The following is a 21,025-nucleotide window of genomic DNA, read 5'->3' as shown; positions in this document are numbered from 1 at the left end:
CGCTCCGGTACTGCTTCCCACGCTCCGGTACTGCTTCCCACGCTCCGGCACTGCTTCCCACGCTCCGGTACTGCTTCCCACGCTCGGTACTGCTTCCCACGCTCCGGCACTGCTTCCCACGCTCCGGTACTGCTTCCCACGCTCCGGTACTACTTCCCACGCTCCGGTACTGCTTCCCACGCTCCGGTACTGCTTCCCACGCTCGGTACTGCTTCCCACGCTCCGGCACTGCTTCCCACGCTCCGGTACTGCTTCCCACGCTCGGTACTACTTCCCACGCTCGGTACTGCTTCCCACGCTCCGGTACTGCTTCCCACGCTCCGGTACTGCTTCCCACGCTCGGTACTGCTTCCCACGCTCCGGTACTGCTTCCCACGCTCCGGTACTGCTTCCCACGCTCGGTACTGCTTCCCACGCTCCGGTACTGCTTCCCACGCTCGGTACTGCTTCCCACGCTCCGGCACTGCTTCCCACGCTCCGGTACTGCTTCCCACGCTCCGGTACTGCTTCCCACGCTCCGGCACTGCTTCCCACGCTCCGGTACTGCTTCCCACGCTCGGTACTGCTTCCCACGCTCCGGCACTGCTTCCCACGCTCCGGTACTGCTTCCCACGCTCCGGTACTACTTCCCACGCTCCGGTACTGCTTCCCACGCTCCGGTACTGCTTCCCACGCTCGGTACTGCTTCCCACGCTCCGGCACTGCTTCCCACGCTCCGGTACTGCTTCCCACGCTCGGTACTCCTCGGTACTACTTCCCCACACTTAGTATACAACTCTATGCAGGTAGGAGCGCAGGGGAATCCCTACAGAGCACAGAGGCTGTCACACATGTACCAGGAGGAGTCTATGGGATGTAGCACCACGGGGGCCCCTATAGAGTGGAAGGGGGAGACCCTGAGGGGGCCCCCCCTATATGGGCTGTAGGGAAGGGGGGACCCCTATAGAGACAGGAGGAGAGGGGGGAGGGCCGGCGGGTCACCCACCTCCGCTCACACAGACACACTCCGCCGGGCGGCCGTCAGCTGACACTCTCCGCTCTTCCGGGTTCCAACTCCACACAAATGACGTCACCGCCCCTCCTGCAGCCGCGCGGCACCCCGGGAGATGTAGTCCCCGCCCCACTGATACGTCACAACTGCTACCGCCCCTCCCAGTAAAGTAGGAAGAGCTCAGATCGCGGAGTTTGATTGGGTCGTCCAGGGGGCGGCGCACAATTGTCATGGCGTTACGTAGCGGCATGCCCCGCCTCTGCCGGTGACGTCACTGCTGTGTGGAGTGACGGGCGTGTCAGTCACAGGCCCCGCCTCTCCCAGTGACGTTGTGGAGTGACAGGCGGGTATATAGATATATATTAGGAACACCTGTGGAATTTCTCATGAATGCAGTTATCTAATCAACCAATCACATGGCAGTTGCTGCAATGCATTTAGGGGTGTGGTCAGGGGCGTGGCAATGCATTTAGGGGTGTGGTCAGGGGCACGACAATCTCTTGAACTCCAAACTGAAAGTCAGAATGGGAAAGAAAGGTGATTTAAAGAGGAACTGTAACATGAAAAGTTCCCCTGGGGGGTACTCACCTCGGGTGGAGGAAGCCTCCGGATCCTAATGAGGCTTCCCACGCCGTCCTGCGTCCCTCGGGGGTCTCGCTGCAGCCCTCCGTACAGCCGTGACGTAATATTTACCTTCCTGGCTCTTGCGCAGGCGCTCTGATGGCTGTCGGCTCCGAACTACACGGAAATACCTGATCGCCGTCGGGTCCGCTCTACTGCGCAGGCGCAAGTGTCCTGCGCCTGCGCAGTAGAGCGGACCCGAATGAGATCGGGTATTTCCGTGTAGTTCGGAATGGAAAGCCGCCACAGCGCCCCCGCTGGAGCCAGCAAAGGTAAATATTGAAATTACAGTCGGGCCTGTCGCCGGCTGTTCAGAGGGCTGCAGCGAGACCCCCGTGGGACGGAGGACGGCGTGGGAAGCCTCATTAGGATCCGGAGGCTTCCCCCACCCAAGGTGAGTACCCCCCAGGGGATCTTTTGAATGTTACAGAGTCTCTTTAAGCATTTCTGAGGGGTGGCATGGTTGTTGGTGCCAGATGGGCCGGTCTGAGTATTTCACAATCTGCTCAGTTACTGGGATTTCACGCACAACCATTTCTAGGGTTTACAAAGATTGGTGTGAAAAGGGGAAAACATCCAGTATGCGGCAGTCCTGTGGGCGAAAATGCCTTGTTGATGCTAGAGGTCAGAGGAGAATGGGCCGACTGATTCAAGCTGACATCGCCAGCCGCAAAATGGGGAGGCGAACTTTCAAAACTAGAAACACTTATGCTGGCCACAAAAGTGATGGAAAATATGTTTCAAGGGGTGTAACACCTGGAGGGGGGCATGGCGGAGTGGGATACATACCCAAAGTCCCGGGGAAAGATCCTCATTGGACGCAAAGCAGCGGTTTAAGGGCAGAAATCACATTGCATGCTAAATTGGAGGCCTAAAGTGCTTTCAAACATCTTGCATGTGTATTAGAGTGACCAGATTTTTGTAGGCTCAACCTGGGATGGGAAGAAGTGGGGGGGGGGCACGCGCCGAAAAATGTGGTGTCTGCAGCGCGCGCCAAAAATGGGCGTGGCCATGACATTCTATGGGCGGAGCTAACGTAATGATGCAACAGCGAGGCATACGAAAGCAGTGTTTACACCGTGATGTGGTCAAACGTGCATTCACATCATAGGTGTGCAGAAACTGTGTGATGCTATTTAATAGTATGCCATAACCCCAAAGCAGCAAACAGCCAACTATGACCACTAAATAATAAATGCAGCAACAGTTACCCCAGACACCACAAAATAAACGCAATGGGCAACATGTCAGCACAAAATAAACGCATTGCGGGCAACATTTCAGCACAAAATAAACGCACTGCGGGCAAACATGTCAGCACAAAATAAACGCACTGCGGGCAAACATGTCAGCACAAAATAAACGCACTGCGGGCAAACATGTCAGTACAAGATAAACGCACTGCGGGCAAACATGTCAGCACAAAATAAACGCACTGCGGGCAAACATGTCAGTACAAGATAAACGCACTGCGGGCAAACATGTCAGTACAAGATAAACGCACTGCGGGCATACATGTCAGTACAAGATAAACGCACTGCGGGCAAACATGTCAGTACAAGATAAGCGCACTGCGGGCAAACATGTCAGTACAAGATAAACGCACTGCGGGCAAACATGTCAGTACAAGATAAACGCACTGCGGGCAAACATGTCAGTACAAGATAAGCGCACTGCGGGCAAACATGTCAGTACAAGATAAACGCACTGCGGGCATACATGTCAGTACAAGATAAACGCACTGCGGGCAAACATGTCAGTACAAGATAAACGCACTGCGGGCATACATGTCAGTACAAGATAAGCGCACTGCGGGCAAACATGTCAGTACAAGATAAACGCACTGCGGGCAAACATGTCAGTACAAGATAAACACACTGCGGGCAAACATGTCAGTACAAGATAAACGCACTGCGGGCATACATGTCAGTACAAGATAAACGCACTGCGGGCAAACATGTCAGTACAAGATAACTGCACTGCGGGCAAACATGTCAGTACAAGATAAACGCACTGCGGGCATACATGTCAGTACAAGATAAACGCACTGCGGGCATACATGTCAGTACAAGATAAACGCACTGCGGGCAAACATGTCAGTACAAGATAAACGCACTGCGGGCATACATGTCAGTACAAGATAAACGCACTGCGGGCAAACATGTCAGTACAAGATAAACGCACTGCGGGCAAACATGTCAGTACAAGATAACTGCACTGCGGGCATACATGTCAGTACAAGATAACTGCACTGCGGGCAAACATGTCAGTACAAGATAAACGCACTGCGGGCAAACATGTCAGTACAAGATAAACGCACTGCGGGCAAACATGTCAGTACAAGATAAACGCACTGCGGGCAAACATGTCAGTACAAGATAACTGCACTGCGGGCATACATGTCAGTACAAGATAAACGCACTGCGGGCATACATGTCAGTACAAGATAAACGCACTGCGGGCATACATGTCAGTACAAGATAAGCGCACTGCGGGCAAACATGTCAGTACAAGATAAACGCACTGCGGGCAAACATGTCAGTGCAAGATAACTGCACTGCGGGCATACATGTCAGTACAAGATAAGCGCACTGCGGGCAAACATGTCAGTACAAGATAAACGCACTGCGGGCAAACATGTCAGTACAAGATAAACGCACTGCGGGCATACATGTCAGTACAAGATAAGCGCACTGCGGGCAAACATGTCAGTACAAGATAAACGCACTGCGGGCATACATGTCAGTACAAGATAAACGCACTGCGGGCAAACATGTCAGTACAAGATAAACGCACTGCGGGCATACATGTCAGTACAAGATAAATGCACTGCGGGCAAACATGTCAGTACAAGATAAACGCACTGCGGGCATACATGTCAGTACAAGATAAACGCACTGCGGGCAAACATGTCAGTACAAGATAAACGCACTGCGGGCATACATGTCAGTACAAGATAAATGCACTGCGGGCAAACATGTCAGTACAAGATAAACGCACTGCGGGCAAACATGTCAGTACAAGATAAACGCACTGCGGGCATACATGTCAGTACAAGATAAACGCACTGCGGGCAAACATGTCAGTACAAGATAAACGCACTGCGGGCATACATGTCAGTACAAGATAAACGCACTGCGGGCAAACATGTCAGTACAAGATAAACGCACTGCGGGCATACATGTCAGTACAAGATAAACGCACTGCGGGCAAACATGTCAGTACAAGATAAACGCACTGCGGGCAAACATGTCAGTACAAGATAAGCGCACTGCGGGCAAACATGTCAGTACAAGATAAATGCACTGCGGGCAAACATGTCAGTACAAGATAAACGCACTGCGGGCATACATGTCAGTACAAGATAAGCGCACTGCGGGCAAACATGTCAGTACAAGATAAACGCACTGCGGGCAAACATGTCAGTACAAGATAAACGCACTGCGGGCAAACATGTCAGCACAAAATAAGCGCACTGCGGGCAAACATGTCAGTACAAGATAAACGCACTGCGGGCATACATGTCAGTACAAGATAAGCGCACTGCGGGCAAACATGTCAGTACAAGATAAACGCACTGCGGGCAAACATGTCAGTACAAGATAAACGCACTGCGGGCAAACATGTCAGTACAAGATAAACACACTGCGGGCAAACATGTCAGTACAAGATAAACGCACTGCGGGCAAACATGTCAGTACAAGATAAACGCACTGCGGCCAAACATGTCAGTACAAGATAAACGCACTGCGGGCAAACATGTCAGTACAAGATAAACGCACTGCGGGCAAACATGTCAGTACAAGATAAACGCACTGCGGGCATACATGTCAGTACAAGATAAGCGCACTGCGGGCAAACATGTCAGTACAAGATAAACGCACTGCGGGCAAACATGTCAGTACAAGATAAACGCACTGCGGGCATACATGTCAGTACAAAATACACGCACTGCGGGCATACATGTCAGTACAAGATAACTGCACTGCGGGCAAACATGTCAGTACAAGATAAACGCACTGCGGGCAACCATGTCAGTACAAGATAAACGCACTGCGGGCAAACATGTCAGTACAAGATAAACGCACTGCGGGCATACATGTCAGTACAAGATAAACGCACTGCGGGCATACATGTCAGTACAAGATAAGCGCACTGCGGGCAAACATGTCAGTACAAGATAACTGCACTGCGGGCAAACATGTCAGTACAAGATAAACGCACTGCGGGCAACATGTCAGTACAAGATAAACGCACTGCGGGCAAACATGTCAGTACAAAATAAACGCACTGCGGGCAAACATGTCAGTACAAGATAAATGCACTGCGGGCAAACATGTCAGTACAAGATAAACGCACTGCGGGCAAACATGTCAGTACAAAATAAACGCACTGCGGGCAAACATGTCAGTACAAGATAAACGCACTGCGGGCAAACATGTCAGTACAAGATAAACGCACTGCGGGCAAACATGTCAGTACAAGATAAACGCACTGCGGGCAAACATGTCAGTACAAGATAACTGCACTGCGGGCATACATGTCAGTACAAGATAAGCGCACTGCGGGCAAACATGTCAGTACAAGATAAACGCACTGCGGGCATACATGTCAGTACAAGATAAACGCACTGCGGGCAAACATGTCAGTACAAGATAAGCGCACTGCGGGCATACATGTCAGTACAAGATAAACGCACTGCGGGCATACATGTCAGTACAAGATAAACGCACTGCGGGCATACATGTCAGTACAAGATAAACGCACTGCGGGCATACATGTCAGTACAAGATAAACGCACTGCGGGCATACATGTCAGTACAAGATAAATGCACTGCGGGCAAACATGTCAGTACAAGATAAACGCACTGCGGGCATACATGTCAGTACAAGATAAACGCACTGCGGGCAAACATGTCAGTACAAGATAACTGCACTGCGGGCAAACATGTCAGTACAAGATAAACGCACTGCGGGCAACATGTCAGTACAAAATAAACGCACTGCGGGCAAACATGTCAGTACAAGATAAACGCACTGCGGGCAAACATGTCAGTACAAGATAAACGCACTGCGGGCAAACATGTCAGTACAAGATAAACGCACTGCGGGCATACATGTCAGTACAAGATAAACGCACTGCGGGCAAACATGTCAGTACAAGATAAACGCACTGCGGGCAAACATGTCAGTACAAGATAAACGCACTGCGGGCAAACATGTCAGTACAAAATAAACGCACTGCGGGCAAACATGTCAGTACAAGATAAACGCACTGCGGGCAAACATGTCAGTACAAGATAAACGCACTGCGGGCAAACATGTCAGTACAAGATAAACGCAATGCGGCCACACATGTCAGTACAAGATAAACGCACTGCGGGCAAACATGTCAGTACAAGATAACTGCACTGCGGGCATACATGTCAGTACAAGATAAACGCACTGCGGGCATACATGTCAGTACAAGATAAACGCACTGCGGGCAAACATGTCAGTACAAGATAACTGCACTGCGGGCATACATGTCAGTACAAGATAAACGCAATGCGGGCAAACATGTCAGTACAAGATAAACGCACTGCGGGCAAACATGTCAGTACAAGATAAACGCACTGCGGGCAAACATGTCAGTACAAGATAAACGCACTGCGGGCAAACATGTCAGTACAAGATAAACGCACTGCGGGCATACATGTCAGTACAAGATAAACACACTGCGGGCAAACATGTCAGTACAAGATAAACGCACTGCGGGCAAACATGTCAGTACAAGATAACTGCACTGCGGGCATACATGTCAGTACAAGATAAACGCACTGCGGGCAAACATGTCAGTACAAGATAAACGCACTGCGGGCAAACATGTCAGTACAAGATAAACGCACTGCGGGCAAACATGTCAGTACAAGATAAACGCACTGCGGGCAAACATGTCAGTACAAGATAAACGCAATGCGGGCAAATATGTCAGTACAAGATAAACGCACTGCGGGCATACATGTCAGTACAAGATAACTGCACTGCGGGCATACATGTCAGTACAAGATAAGCGCACTGCGGGCAAACATGTCAGTACAAGATAAACGCAATGCGGGCAAACATGTCAGTACAAGATAAACGCACTGCGGGCAAACATGTCAGTACAAGATAAACGCACTGCGGGCAAACATGTCAGTACAAGATAAACGCACTGCGGGCAAACATGTCAGTACAAGATAAACGCACTGCGGGCAAACATGTCAGTACAAGATAAACGCACTGCGGGCAAACATGTCAGTACAAGATAAACGCACTGCGGGCAAACATGTCAGTACAAGATAAACGCACTGCGGGCAAACATGTCAGTGCAAGATAAACGCACTGCGGGCAAACATGTCAGTACAAGATAAACGCACTGCGGGCAAACATGTCAGTACAAGATAAACGCACTGCGGGCAAACATGTCAGTACAAGATAAACGCAATGCGGGCAAACATGTCAGTACAAGATAAACGCACTGCGGGCAAACATGTCAGTACAAGATAAACGCACTGCGGGCAAACATGTCAGTACAAGATAAACGCACTGCGGGCAAACATGTCAGTACAAGATAAACGCACTGCGGGCAAACATGTCAGTACAAGATAACTGCACTGCGGGCATACATGTCAGTACAAGATAAACGCACTGCGGGCAAACATGTCAGTACAAGATAAACGCACTGCGGGCATACATGTCAGTACAAGATAAACGCACTGCGGGCAAACATGTCAGTACAAGATAACTGCACTGCGGGCATACATGTCAGTACAAGATAAACGCACTGCGGGCAAACATGTCAGTACAAGATAAACGCACTGCGGGCAAACATGTCAGTACAAGATAAACGCACTGCGGGCAAACATGTCAGTACAAGATAAACGCACTGCGGGCAAACATGTCAGTACAAGATAAACGCACTGCGGGCAAACATGTCAGTACAAGATAAACGCACTGCGGGCAAACATGTCAGTACAAGATAAACGCACTGCGGGCAAACATGTCAGTACAAGATAAACGCACTGCGGGCAAACATGTCAGTACAAGATAAGCGCACTGCGGGCAAACATGTCAGTACAAGATAAACGCACTGCGGGCAAACATGTCAGTACAAGATAAACGCACTGCGGGCATACATGTCAGTACAAGATAAGCGCACTGCGGGCAAACATGTCAGTACAAGATAAACGCACTGCGGGCAAACATGTCAGTACAAAATAAACGCACTGCGGGCAAACATGTCAGTACAAGATAAACGCACTGCGGGCATACATGTCAGTACAAGATAAACGCACTGCGGGCAAACATGTCAGTACAAGATAAACGCACTGCGGGCAAACATGTCAGCACAAAATAAACGCACTGCGGGCAAACATGTCAGTACAAGATAAACGCACTGCGGGCAAACATGTCAGCACAAAATAAACGCACTGCGGGCAAACATGTCAGTACAAGATAAACGCACTGCGGGCAAACATGTCAGTACAAGATAAACGCACTGCGGGCAAACATGTCAGTACAAGATAAACGCACTGCGGGCAAACATGTCAGTACAAAATACACGCACTGCGGGCAAACATGTCAGTACAAGATAAGCGCACTGCGGGCAAACATGTCAGTACAAGATAAACGCACTGCGGGCAAACATGTCAGTACAAGATAACTGCACTGCGGGCATACATGTCAGTACAAGATAAACGCACTGCGGGCATACATGTCAGTACAAGATAAACGCACTGCGGGCAAACATGTCAGTACAAGATAAACGCACTGCGGGCAAACATGTCAGTACAAGATAAACGCACTGCGGGCAAACATGTCAGTACAAGATAAACGCACTGCGGGCAAACATGTCAGTACAAGATAACTGCACTGCGGGCATACATGTCAGTACAAGATAAACGCACTGCGGGCAAACATGTCAGTACAAGATAAACGCACTGCGGGCAAACATGTCAGTACAAGATAAACGCACTGCGGGCAAACATGTCAGTACAAGATAAACGCACTGCGGGCAAACATGTCAGTACAAGATAAACGCACTGCGGGCAAACATGTCAGTACAAGATAAACGCACTGCGGGTAAACATGTCAGTACAAGATAAACGCACTGCGGGCAAACATGTCAGTACAAGATAAACGCACTGCGGGCAAACATGTCAGTACAAGATAACTGCACTGCGGGCATACATGTCAGTACAAGATAAGCGCACTGCGGGCAAACATGTCAGTACAAGATAAACGCACTGCGGGCATACATGTCAGTACAAGATAAGCGCACTGCGGGCAAACATGTCAGTACAAGATAAACGCACTGCGGGCAAACATGTCAGTACAAGATAAACGCACTGCGGGCAAACATGTCAGTACAAGATAAACGCACTGCGGGCATACATGTCAGTACAAGATAAGCGCACTGCGGGCAAACATGTCAGTACAAGATAAGCGCACTGCGGGCAAACATGTCAGTACAAGATAAACGCACTGCGGGCAAACATGTCAGTACAAGATAAACGCACTGCGGGCATACATGTCAGCACAAAATAAACGCACTGCGGGCAAACATGTCAGTACAAGATAAACGCACTGCGGGCAAACATGTCAGTACAAGATAAACGCACTGCGGGCATACATGTCAGTACAAGATAAGCGCACTGCGGGCAAACATGTCAGTACAAGATAAACGCACTGCGGGCAAACATGTCAGTACAAAATACACGCACTGCGGGCAAACATGTCAGTACAAGATAAACGCACTGCGGGCATACATGTCAGTACAAGATAAGCGCACTGCGGGCAAACATGTCAGTACAAGATAAACGCACTGCGGGCAAACATGTCAGCACAAAATAAACGCACTGCGGGCAAACATGTCAGTACAAGATAAACGCACTGCGGGCAAACATGTCAGTACAAGATAAACGCACTGCGGGCAAACATGTCAGTACAAGATAACTGCACTGCGGGCAAACATGTCAGTACAAGATAAGCGCACTGCGGGCAAACATGTCAGTACAAGATAAACGCACTGCGGGCAAACATGTCAGTACAAGATAAACGCACTGCGGGCAAACATGTCAGTACAAGATAAACGCACTGCGGGCAAACATGTCAGTACAAGATAACTGCACTGCGGGCATACATGTCAGTACAAGATAAACGCACTGCGGGCAAACATGTCAGTACAAGATAAACGCACTGCGGGCAAACATGTCAGTACAAGATAAACGCACTGCGGGCAAACATGTCAGTACAAGATAACTGCACTGCGGGCATACATGTCAGTACAAGATAAACGCACTGCGGGCAAACATGTCAGTACAAGATAAACGCACTGCGGGCAAACATGTCAGTACAAGATAAACGCACTGCGGGCAAACATGTCAGTACAAGATAAACGCACTGCGGGCATACATGTCAGTACAAGATAAGCGCACTGCGGGCAAACATGTCAGTACAAGATAAACGCACTGCGGGCATACATGTCAGTACAAGATAACTGCACTGCGGGCAAACATGTCAGTACAAGATAAACGCACTGCGGGCAAACATGTCAGTACAAGATAACTGCACTGCGGGCATACATGTCAGTACAAGATAAACGCACTGCGGGCAAACATGTCAGTACAAGATAAACGCACTGCGGGCATACATGTCAGTACAAGATAAACGCACTGCGGGCAAACATGTCAGTACAAGATAAACGCACTGCGGGCAAACATGTCAGTACAAGATAAACGCACTGCGGGCAAACATGTCAGTACAAGATAAACGCACTGCGGGCAAACATGTCAGTACAAGATAACTGCACTGCGGGCATACATGTCAGTACAAGATAAACGCACTGCGGGCAAACATGTCAGTACAAGATAAACGCACTGCGGGCAAACATGTCAGTACAAGATAAACGCACTGCGGGCAAACATGTCAGTACAAGATAAACGCACTGCGGGCAAACATGTCAGTACAAGATAAACGCACTGCGGGCAAACATGTCAGTACAAGATAAACGCACTGCGGGTAAACATGTCAGTACAAGATAAACGCACTGCGGGCAAACATGTCAGTACAAGATAAACGCACTGCGGGCAAACATGTCAGTACAAGATAACTGCACTGCGGGCATACATGTCAGTACAAGATAAGCGCACTGCGGGCAAACATGTCAGTACAAGATAAACGCACTGCGGGCATACATGTCAGTACAAGATAAGCGCACTGCGGGCAAACATGTCAGTACAAGATAAACGCACTGCGGGCAAACATGTCAGTACAAGATAAACGCACTGCGGGCAAACATGTCAGTACAAGATAAACGCACTGCGGGCATACATGTCAGTACAAGATAAGCGCACTGCGGGCAAACATGTCAGTACAAGATAAGCGCACTGCGGGCAAACATGTCAGTACAAGATAAACGCACTGCGGGCAAACATGTCAGTACAAGATAAACGCACTGCGGGCATACATGTCAGCACAAAATAAACGCACTGCGGGCAAACATGTCAGTACAAGATAAACGCACTGCGGGCAAACATGTCAGTACAAGATAAACGCACTGCGGGCATACATGTCAGTACAAGATAAGCGCACTGCGGGCAAACATGTCAGTGCAAGATAACTGCACTGCGGGCATACATGTCAGTACAAGATAAACGCACTGCGGGCAACATGTCAGCACAAAATAACCACAATGCGGGCAACATGTCAGTACAAGATAAACGCACTGCGGGCAAACATGTCAGTACAAGATAAACGCACTGCGGGCAAACATGTCAGTACAAGATAAACGCACTGCGGGCATACATGTCAGTACAAGATAAGCGCACTGCGGGCAAACATGTCAGTACAAGATAAACGCACTGCGGGCAAACATGTCAGTACAAGATAAACGCACTGCGGGCAAACATGTCAGTACAAGATAAACGCACTGCGGGCATACATGTCAGTACAAGATAAGCGCACTGCGGGCAAACATGTCAGTACAAGATAAGCGCACTGCGGGCAAACATGTCAGTACAAGATAAACGCACTGCGGGCAAACATGTCAGTACAAGATAAACGCACTGCGGGCATACATGTCAGCACAAAATAAACGCACTGCGGGCAAACATGTCAGTACAAGATAAACGCACTGCGGGCATACATGTCAGTACAAGATAAGCGCACTGCGGGCAAACATGTCAGTACAAGATAAGCGCACTGCGGGCAAACATGTCAGTACAAGATAAACGCACTGCGGGCAAACATGTCAGTACAAGATAAACGCACTGCGGGCAAACATGTCAGTACAAGATAAACGCACTGCAGGCAAACATGTCAGTACAAGATAAACGCACTGCGGGCAAACATGTCAGTACAAGATAAATGCACTGCGGGCATACATGTCAGTACAAGATAAACGCACTGCGGGCAAACATGTCAGTACAAGATAAACGCACTGCGGGCATACATGTCAGTACAAGATAAGCGCACTGCGGGCAAACATGTCAGTACAAGATAACTGCACTGCGGGCAAACATGTCAGTACAAGATAAACGCACTGCGGGCAAACATGTCAGTACAAGATAAACGCACTGCGGGCAAACATGTCAGTACAAAATACACGCACTGCGGGCAAACATGTCAGTACAAGATAAACGCACTGCGGGCATACATGTCAGTACAAGATAAGCGCACTGCGGGCAAACATGTCAGTACAAGATAAACGCACTGCGGGCAAACATGTCAGCACAAAATAAACGCACTGCGGGCAAACATGTCAGTACAAGATAAACGCACTGCGGGCAAACATGTCAGTACAAGATAAACGCACTGCGGGCAAACATGTCAGTACAAGATAACTGCACTGCGGGCAAACATGTCAGTACAAGATAAGCGCACTGCGGGCAAACATGTCAGTACAAGATAAACGCACTGCGGGCAAACATGTCAGTACAAGATAAACGCACTGCGGGCAAACATGTCAGTACAAGATAAACGCACTGCGGGCAAACATGTCAGTACAAGATAACTGCACTGCGGGCATACATGTCAGTACAAGATAAACGCACTGCGGGCAAACATGTCAGTACAAGATAAACGCACTGCGGGCAAACATGTCAGTACAAGATAAACGCACTGCGGGCAAACATGTCAGTACAAGATAACTGCACTGCGGGCATACATGTCAGTACAAGATAAACGCACTGCGGGCAAACATGTCAGTACAAGATAAACGCACTGCGGGCAAACATGTCAGTACAAGATAAACGCACTGCGGGCAAACATGTCAGTACAAGATAAACGCACTGCGGGCATACATGTCAGTACAAGATAAGCGCACTGCGGGCAAACATGTCAGTACAAGATAAACGCACTGCGGGCAAACATGTCAGTACAAGATAAACGCACTGCGGGCAACATGTCAGTACAAGATAAACGCAATGCGGGCAAACATGTCAGTACAAGATAAACGCACTGCGGGCAAACATGTCAGCACAAAATAAACGCACTGCGGGCAAACATGTCAGTACAAGATAAACGCACTGCGGGCAAACATGTCAGCACAAAATAAACGCACTGCGGGCAAACATGTCAGTACAAGATAAACGCACTGCGGGCAAACATGTCAGTACAAGATAAACGCACTGCGGGCATACATGTCAGTACAAGATAAGCGCACTGCGGGCAAACATGTCAGTACAAGATAAACGCACTGCGGGCATACATGTCAGTACAAGATAAACGCACTGCGGGCAAACATGTCAGTACAAGATAAACGCACTGCGGGCAAACATGTCAGTACAAAATACACGCACTGCGGGCAAACATGTCAGTACAAGATAAGCGCACTGCGGGCAAACATGTCAGTACAAGATAAACGCACTGCGGGCATACATGTCAGTACAAGATAAGCGCACTGCGGGCAAACATGTCAGTACAAGATAAACGCACTGCGGGCAAACATGTCAGTGCAAGATAACTGCACTGCGGGCATACATGTCAGTACAAGATAAACGCACTGCGGGCAAACATGTCAGTACAAGATAAGCGCACTGCGGGCAAACATGTCAGTACAAGATAAGCGCACTGCGGGCAAACATGTCAGTACAAGATAAACGCACTGCGGGCAAACATGTCAGTACAAGATAAACGCACTGCGGGCATACATGTCAGTACAAGATAAACGCACTGCGGGCAAACATGTCAGTACAAGATAAACGCACTGCGGGCATACATGTCAGTACAAGATAAACGCACTGCGGGCATACATGTCAGTGCAAGATAAACGCACTGCGGACAAACATGTCAGTACAAGATAACTGCACTGCGGGCATACATGTCAGTACAAGATAAACGCACTGCGGGCATACATGTCAGTACAAGATAAGCGCACTGCGGGCAAACATGTCAGTACAAGATAAACGCACTGCGGGCAAACATGTCAGTACAAGATAACTGCACTGCGGGCATACATGTCAGTACAAGATAAGCGCACTGCGGGCAAACATGTCAGTACAAGATAAACGCACTGCGGGCAAACATGTCAGTGCAAGATAACTGCACTGCGGGCATACATGTCAGTACAAGATAACTGCACTGCGGGCATACATGTCAGTACAAGATAAACGCACTGCGGGCAAACATGTCAGTACAAGATAAACGCACTGCGGGCAAACATGTCAGTGCAAGATAACTGCACTGCGGGCAAACATGTCAGTACAAGATAAACGCACTGCGGGCATACATGTCAGTACAAGATAAGCGCACTGCGGGCAAACATGTCAGTACAAGATAAACGCACTGCGGGCAAACATGTCAGTGCAAGATAACTGCACTGCGGGCAAACATGTCAGTACAAGATAAACGCACTGCGGGCAAACATGTCAGTACAAGATAAACGCACTGCGGGCATACATGTCAGTACAAGATAAGCGCACTGCGGGCAAACATGTCAGTACAAGATAAACGCACTGCGGGCAAACATGTCAGTACAAGATAAACGCACTGCGGGCATACATGTCAGTACAAGATAAGCGCACTGCGGGCAAACATGTCAGTACAAGATAAACGCACTGCGGGCAAACATGTCAGTACAAGATAAACGCACTGCGGGCAAACATGTCAGTACAAGATAACTGCACTGCGGGCATACATGTCAGTACAAGATAAACGCACTGCGGGCAAACATGTCAGTACAAGATAAACGCACTGCGGGCAAACATGTCAGTACAAGATAAACGCAATGCGGGCAAACATGTCAGTACAAGATAAACGCACTGCGGGCAAACATGTCAGTACAAAATGAACACAATTTGGGCAAACATGTCCGTACAAAATGAACGCACGGCGGGCAACATGTCAATACAAAATGAACGCACGGCGGGCAACGACCTGATTATCTTTGGTGTGCCACCATCCTCCCCCCCCAAGAGACACTCATATAGCCGGCGGTCATTGCTTCATTGTGATACGCAATCCCCTTCACTGCAGCAAGGTAATGATCACGAAGGGGAATGGGCACATGCAGGTTTGCAGTGCAGCCAGAAAAATTAGGCAAGCATGTACACCAGGGCTGGAGCTACCATAGGAAAAACAGGCAGTTGCCCCAGGGCCCCAGAGCCTGTAGGGGCCCTCAAGTTGTCCCTCCCCATCTGAACTATTGCTCCCCAGGCACACTGCAGAGTCTGTTAAGTTGGGGGATGATTGGGGGAGGGTCAGCAGCCAGCTCAGGAGCCCAGGAGGGAAATTTGGCTGCAACAAAGGGCCTCTTATGACGCTTTTTGGTCAGGGTGGTGTCTGTTGGGGGGCCCCCAGGCTAATCTTGCCCTAGGGCCCCATTGTTACTTGAACCGGCCCTGATGTACACGCACTAGAAATATTAGTATAGCGGCCGCTGCTAGCAGAGGCCTTAAAAATTTAGGAATCCGCCTGAAGTCCTGGACCCTGTTGGTGGTGGCGGAGAAGGCAGTCACACGGTGTGCAGGCAGAGATGCTGTATGGGGACCGACTTAGTCTTGGGGCAGGCAGTCACACGGCGTGCAGGCAGAGATGCTGTGTGTGGGGACTGACTTAGTCTTGGGGCAGGCCTGACCGTGCTTTGCAGACCAGGCATCCGTGGTCAGATGGACCCTTGACCCAACGCTGTGTGCCAGAGATGACACCACTTCCCTTTCAACATCACGGTACAGTTTGGGTATCGCCTTTTTTGAGAAATAATTGTGTGATGGTATCTTACACTGCGGTGTGTAGCTTTGCTTGTGTGCTGCTTTTCCTCAGGTGGTCATCCCATTGCAGTTTGTGCTTTGTAATCATGTGCCTTCGTAAGGTAGTTGTCCCTACGCGGGTCTTGGTCTTTCCATGGCTCAATTTTCGGTGGCAGAGATACAGATGGCATTGCTCTCATCTGAGGCACACACACAAACATTTCCACACCGTTGAGCCCTGGGGTGATGGCACTTTGGTGATGGCTGCCAACAGAGTGTTAATGAGAAACTCCGACCAAGAATTTAACTTTATCCCAATCAGTAGCTGATACCCCCTTTTACATGACAAATCTATTGCATTTCACAAACAGACCATCAGGGGGCGCTGTATCACTGATATTGTGGTGAAACCCCTCCCACAAGAAGCTCTGAGTACCGCGGTACTCTGGGCAAACTGCCACAATGTAACAATGTTCACAGACAGGAAATGGCTGTTTATAGCTGTCTGTAACAGCCAGAACAGCTAGAAACAGCTACATAACTTGCCCACAGTAACAATGTCACCATGTAATACATGTCAGAATGTGAATCTGGGAGAGGAAAGATTTTACAATGGGCAAACACTGACCAAATCATTTATACATAAATATTGTAAAAATGAAGCACTTTTTTAATTACATTATTTTCACTGGAGTTCCTCTTTAAGTGGGGTGCCAGAATCAGAGCAGGAGGAGGAAGATATGTCACACTTCCGTGCGGCAGGGGTGCTTGGATACCCCTTTTCAAAATCCGGATTGGATCCGGATACCCAGATATCCGATCCGGGTCAGATATCCAAGTTCAAAATTTTCCAATCCAGATCCGAATCGGATATCTGACCTCACTATCCGGAGTATCCGGCCGGATTCAGATATCTGGATAGAAAACCCGTGTAGCATCATTATTTTTTAAAGGGGAACACTAATAGATGATGTGGGGACTTTAAATCCCCCCCCCCCCAAATGCCTGTCAATTAACATCAGGACTAGGTTCCAGACAGCGGTCATGCAGCCCACATTGTGTCCAAAGTCCAACCGCACGTTTGGGACATGGCAGTTTTCAGCCCAGATACCTCACAAGAATTACACAGCAATTGTGTTTTGGGTTAAATATAGGTGGCATCAGCACAGCAGCAGTGGCCTGTGGCACCCTGGAGGTGGGAGCGGCAATGCAGCAGCAGCAGGTGTAACGTCTGCCAGGAGCATGCCAGACTTGGCATGTGGCACTTTGCACACGGCACTTAGCACTTTGCACATGACTTTGCACGTGACTTTGCACTTTGCATGTGACTTTGGACATGGCACTTTGCATGTGGCACTTTGCACATTGCACGTGACTTTGCACTTTGCACTTTGCACGTGACACTTTGCACGTGATGTGGCACTTTGCACGTGGCACACACACAGACACATAGCAGCTGCAGCAGCACTGGAACTCACACTCTGACTGTCTGTCCCACAATGAAATCAAGCTAATTAACGATTTCACAATAGTGTAGTGATAGTGAAGGGGTTAATCACTGAACAGCTTATCACTGTGTAAGCCCTTGCTATCCCTGCAGCACTGGAGCATGTCTCTCAGTCAGCATTTACAAGCAAGGGACAATATGTCTCACTATGGCAGCTCTCCTTATACAGGGGGGCTGGCCAGTGTTCCTTTCTGTGATTGGGTGCCAGGGTTTAGGCTGGGAGCCCTCTGATTGGCTCAATGAGGTCAGGTGGGGCTGGCCAAGGTTCCCCTCTGTGATTGGTTGCTAGGGCTTCTGCTGGGAGCCCTCTGATTGGCTCCAGGACGTCCTCTCCTTAGTTACAGTATTTCGGATCCCGATATCCGCGTTATGCGGCCAACTATCCGCAGATAGCTATCCGGATTTTGGCCCAACTATCTGGAATCCGAATCCGGTCGGATAGCTGAAAAAAGGTCGGATATCCGGGTTACCCGGAATCCGGATGAGCACCACTGCCGTGCGGAAGCTGAGGAAGCTGAGGTGTTCTGTGATAAATAGTCAACTACGGCCTGACAATATTGTGGGCTAATGGCACGTGCCTTCTTCTGAACATTGTACTTTGGTCGAGGGCCACATGAAATCATGACAGCACGACCTCGAACAGACCTGCCTCTGGCTCTGCCTCTTGTTTTGTCCATATTGGGGGGGATGAAGTGAAAGGTATGCACTGACTTGACTAATATGATGTGCAGTCACACAGTTGCAGTGAAAATGGATGCTCTGACTGATGGTATAACAATGTGCGGTCACACAGGTGCAGTGAAAAGGTATGCAGTGACTGCTGGTATAACAATGTGCAGTCACACAGGTGCAGTAAAAAGGTTGCAGTGACTGCTGGTAGAACAATGTGCAGTAGCACAGGTGCAGTGAAAGGTATGCAGTGACTGCTGGTATAACAATGTGCAGTCACACAGGTGCAGTGAAAGGTATGCAGTGACTGCTGGTATAACAATGTGCAGTCACACAGGTGCAGTGAAAGGTATGCAGTGACTGCTGGTATAACAATGTGCAGTCACACAGGTGCAGTGAAAGGTATGCAGTGACTGCTGGTATAACAATGTGCAGTCACACAGGTGCAGTGAAAGGTATGCAGGGACTGCTGGTATAACAATGTGCAGTAGACAAGTGCAGTGAAAGGTATGCAGTGACTGCTGGTATAACAATGTGCAGTCACACAGGTGCAGTGAAAGGTATGCAGGGACTGCTGGTATAACAATGTGCAGTCACACAGGTGCAGTGAAAGGTATGCAGGGACTGCTGGTATAATACAATTTGCAGTCACAGATGCAGTGAAAGGTATGCAGGGACTGCTGGTATAACAATATGCAGTCACACAGGTGCAGTGAAAGGTATGCAGTGACTGCTGGTATAACAATGTGCGGTCACACAGTTGCAGTGAAAGATATGCAGTGACTGCTGGTATAACAATGTGCAGTCACACAGGTGCAGTGCAAGGTATGCAGTGACTGCTGGTATACCAATGTGCAGTCACACAGGTGCAGTGAAAGGTATGCAGTGACTGCTGGTATAACAATGTGCAGTCACACAGGTGCAGTGAAAGGTATGCAGTGACTGCTGGTATAACAATGTGCAGTCACACAGCTGCAGTGAAAGGTATGCAATGACTGCTGGTATAACAATGTGCAGTCACACAGGTGCAGTGAAAGGTATGCAGTGACTGCTGGTATAACAATGTGCAGTCACACAGGTGCAGTGAAAGGTATGCAGTGACTGCTGGTATAACAATGTGCAGTCACACAGGTGCAGTGAAAGGTATGCAGTGACTGCTGGTATAACAATGTGCAGTCACACAGGTGCAGTGAAAGGTATGCAGTGACTGCTGGTATAACAATGTGCAGTCACACAGGTGCAGTGAAAGGTATGCAGGGACTGCTGGTATAACAATGTGCAGTAGACAAGTGCAGTCAAAGGTATGCAGTGACTGCTGGTATAACAATGTGCAGTCACACAGGTGCAGTGAAAGGTATGCAGGGACTGCTGGTATAACAATGTGCAGTCACACAGGTGCAGTGAAAGGTATGCAGGGACTGCTGGTATAATACAATTTGCAGTCACAGATGCAGTGAAAGGTATGCAGGGACTGCTGGTATAACAATATGCAGTCACACAGGTGCAGTGAAAGGTATGCAGTGACTGCTGGTATAACAATGTGCGGTCACACAGTTGCAGTGAAAGATATGCAGTGACTGCTGGTATAACAATGTGCAGTCACACAGGTGCAGTGAAAGGTATGCAGTGACTGCTGGTATAACAATGTGTGGTCACACAGTTGCAGTGAAAGGTATGCAGTGACTGCTGGTATAACAATGTGCAGTCACACAGGTGCAGTGAAAGGTATGCAGTGACTGCTGGTATAACAATGTGCAGTCACACAGGTGCAGTGAAAGGTATGCAGGGACTGCTGGTATAACAATGTGCAGTCACACAGGTGCAGTGAAAGGTATGCAGGGACTGCTGGTATAATACAATTTGCAGTCACAGATGCAGTGAAAGGTATGCAGGGACTGCTGGTATAACAATATGCAGTCACACAGGTGCAGTGAAAGGTATGCAGTGACTGCTGGTATAACAATGTGCGGTCACACAGTTGCAGTGAAAGATATGCAGTGACTGCTGGTATAACAATGTGCGGTCACA

The 21,025-nt window shown here is 49.0% G+C and overlaps 1 protein-coding gene across 1 annotated transcript in view; it reads right to left on the bottom strand.

The window, feature by feature from the left end:
* Positions 1–1,089, bottom strand: part of CREB3 (cAMP responsive element binding protein 3) — a 59,695-nt gene extending 58,606 nt beyond the window's left edge. The window contains exon 1 of the mRNA XM_068253429.1: positions 986–1,089. The gene's annotated coding sequence lies outside the window, so the exon portion shown is untranslated. The remainder of the gene's footprint in view (positions 1–985) is intronic.
* Between the last annotated feature and the right edge of the window lie 19,936 nt (positions 1,090–21,025).

The sequence above is a fragment of the Hyperolius riggenbachi genome, chromosome 1 (genome assembly GCF_040937935.1).
Source record: "Hyperolius riggenbachi isolate aHypRig1 chromosome 1, aHypRig1.pri, whole genome shotgun sequence".
NCBI classification, from domain to species: Eukaryota; Metazoa; Chordata; class Amphibia; order Anura; family Hyperoliidae; genus Hyperolius; species Hyperolius riggenbachi.
Note: the sequence above shows the minus strand (reverse complement) of the source record. Positions and strands in the feature narration are given on the sequence as shown.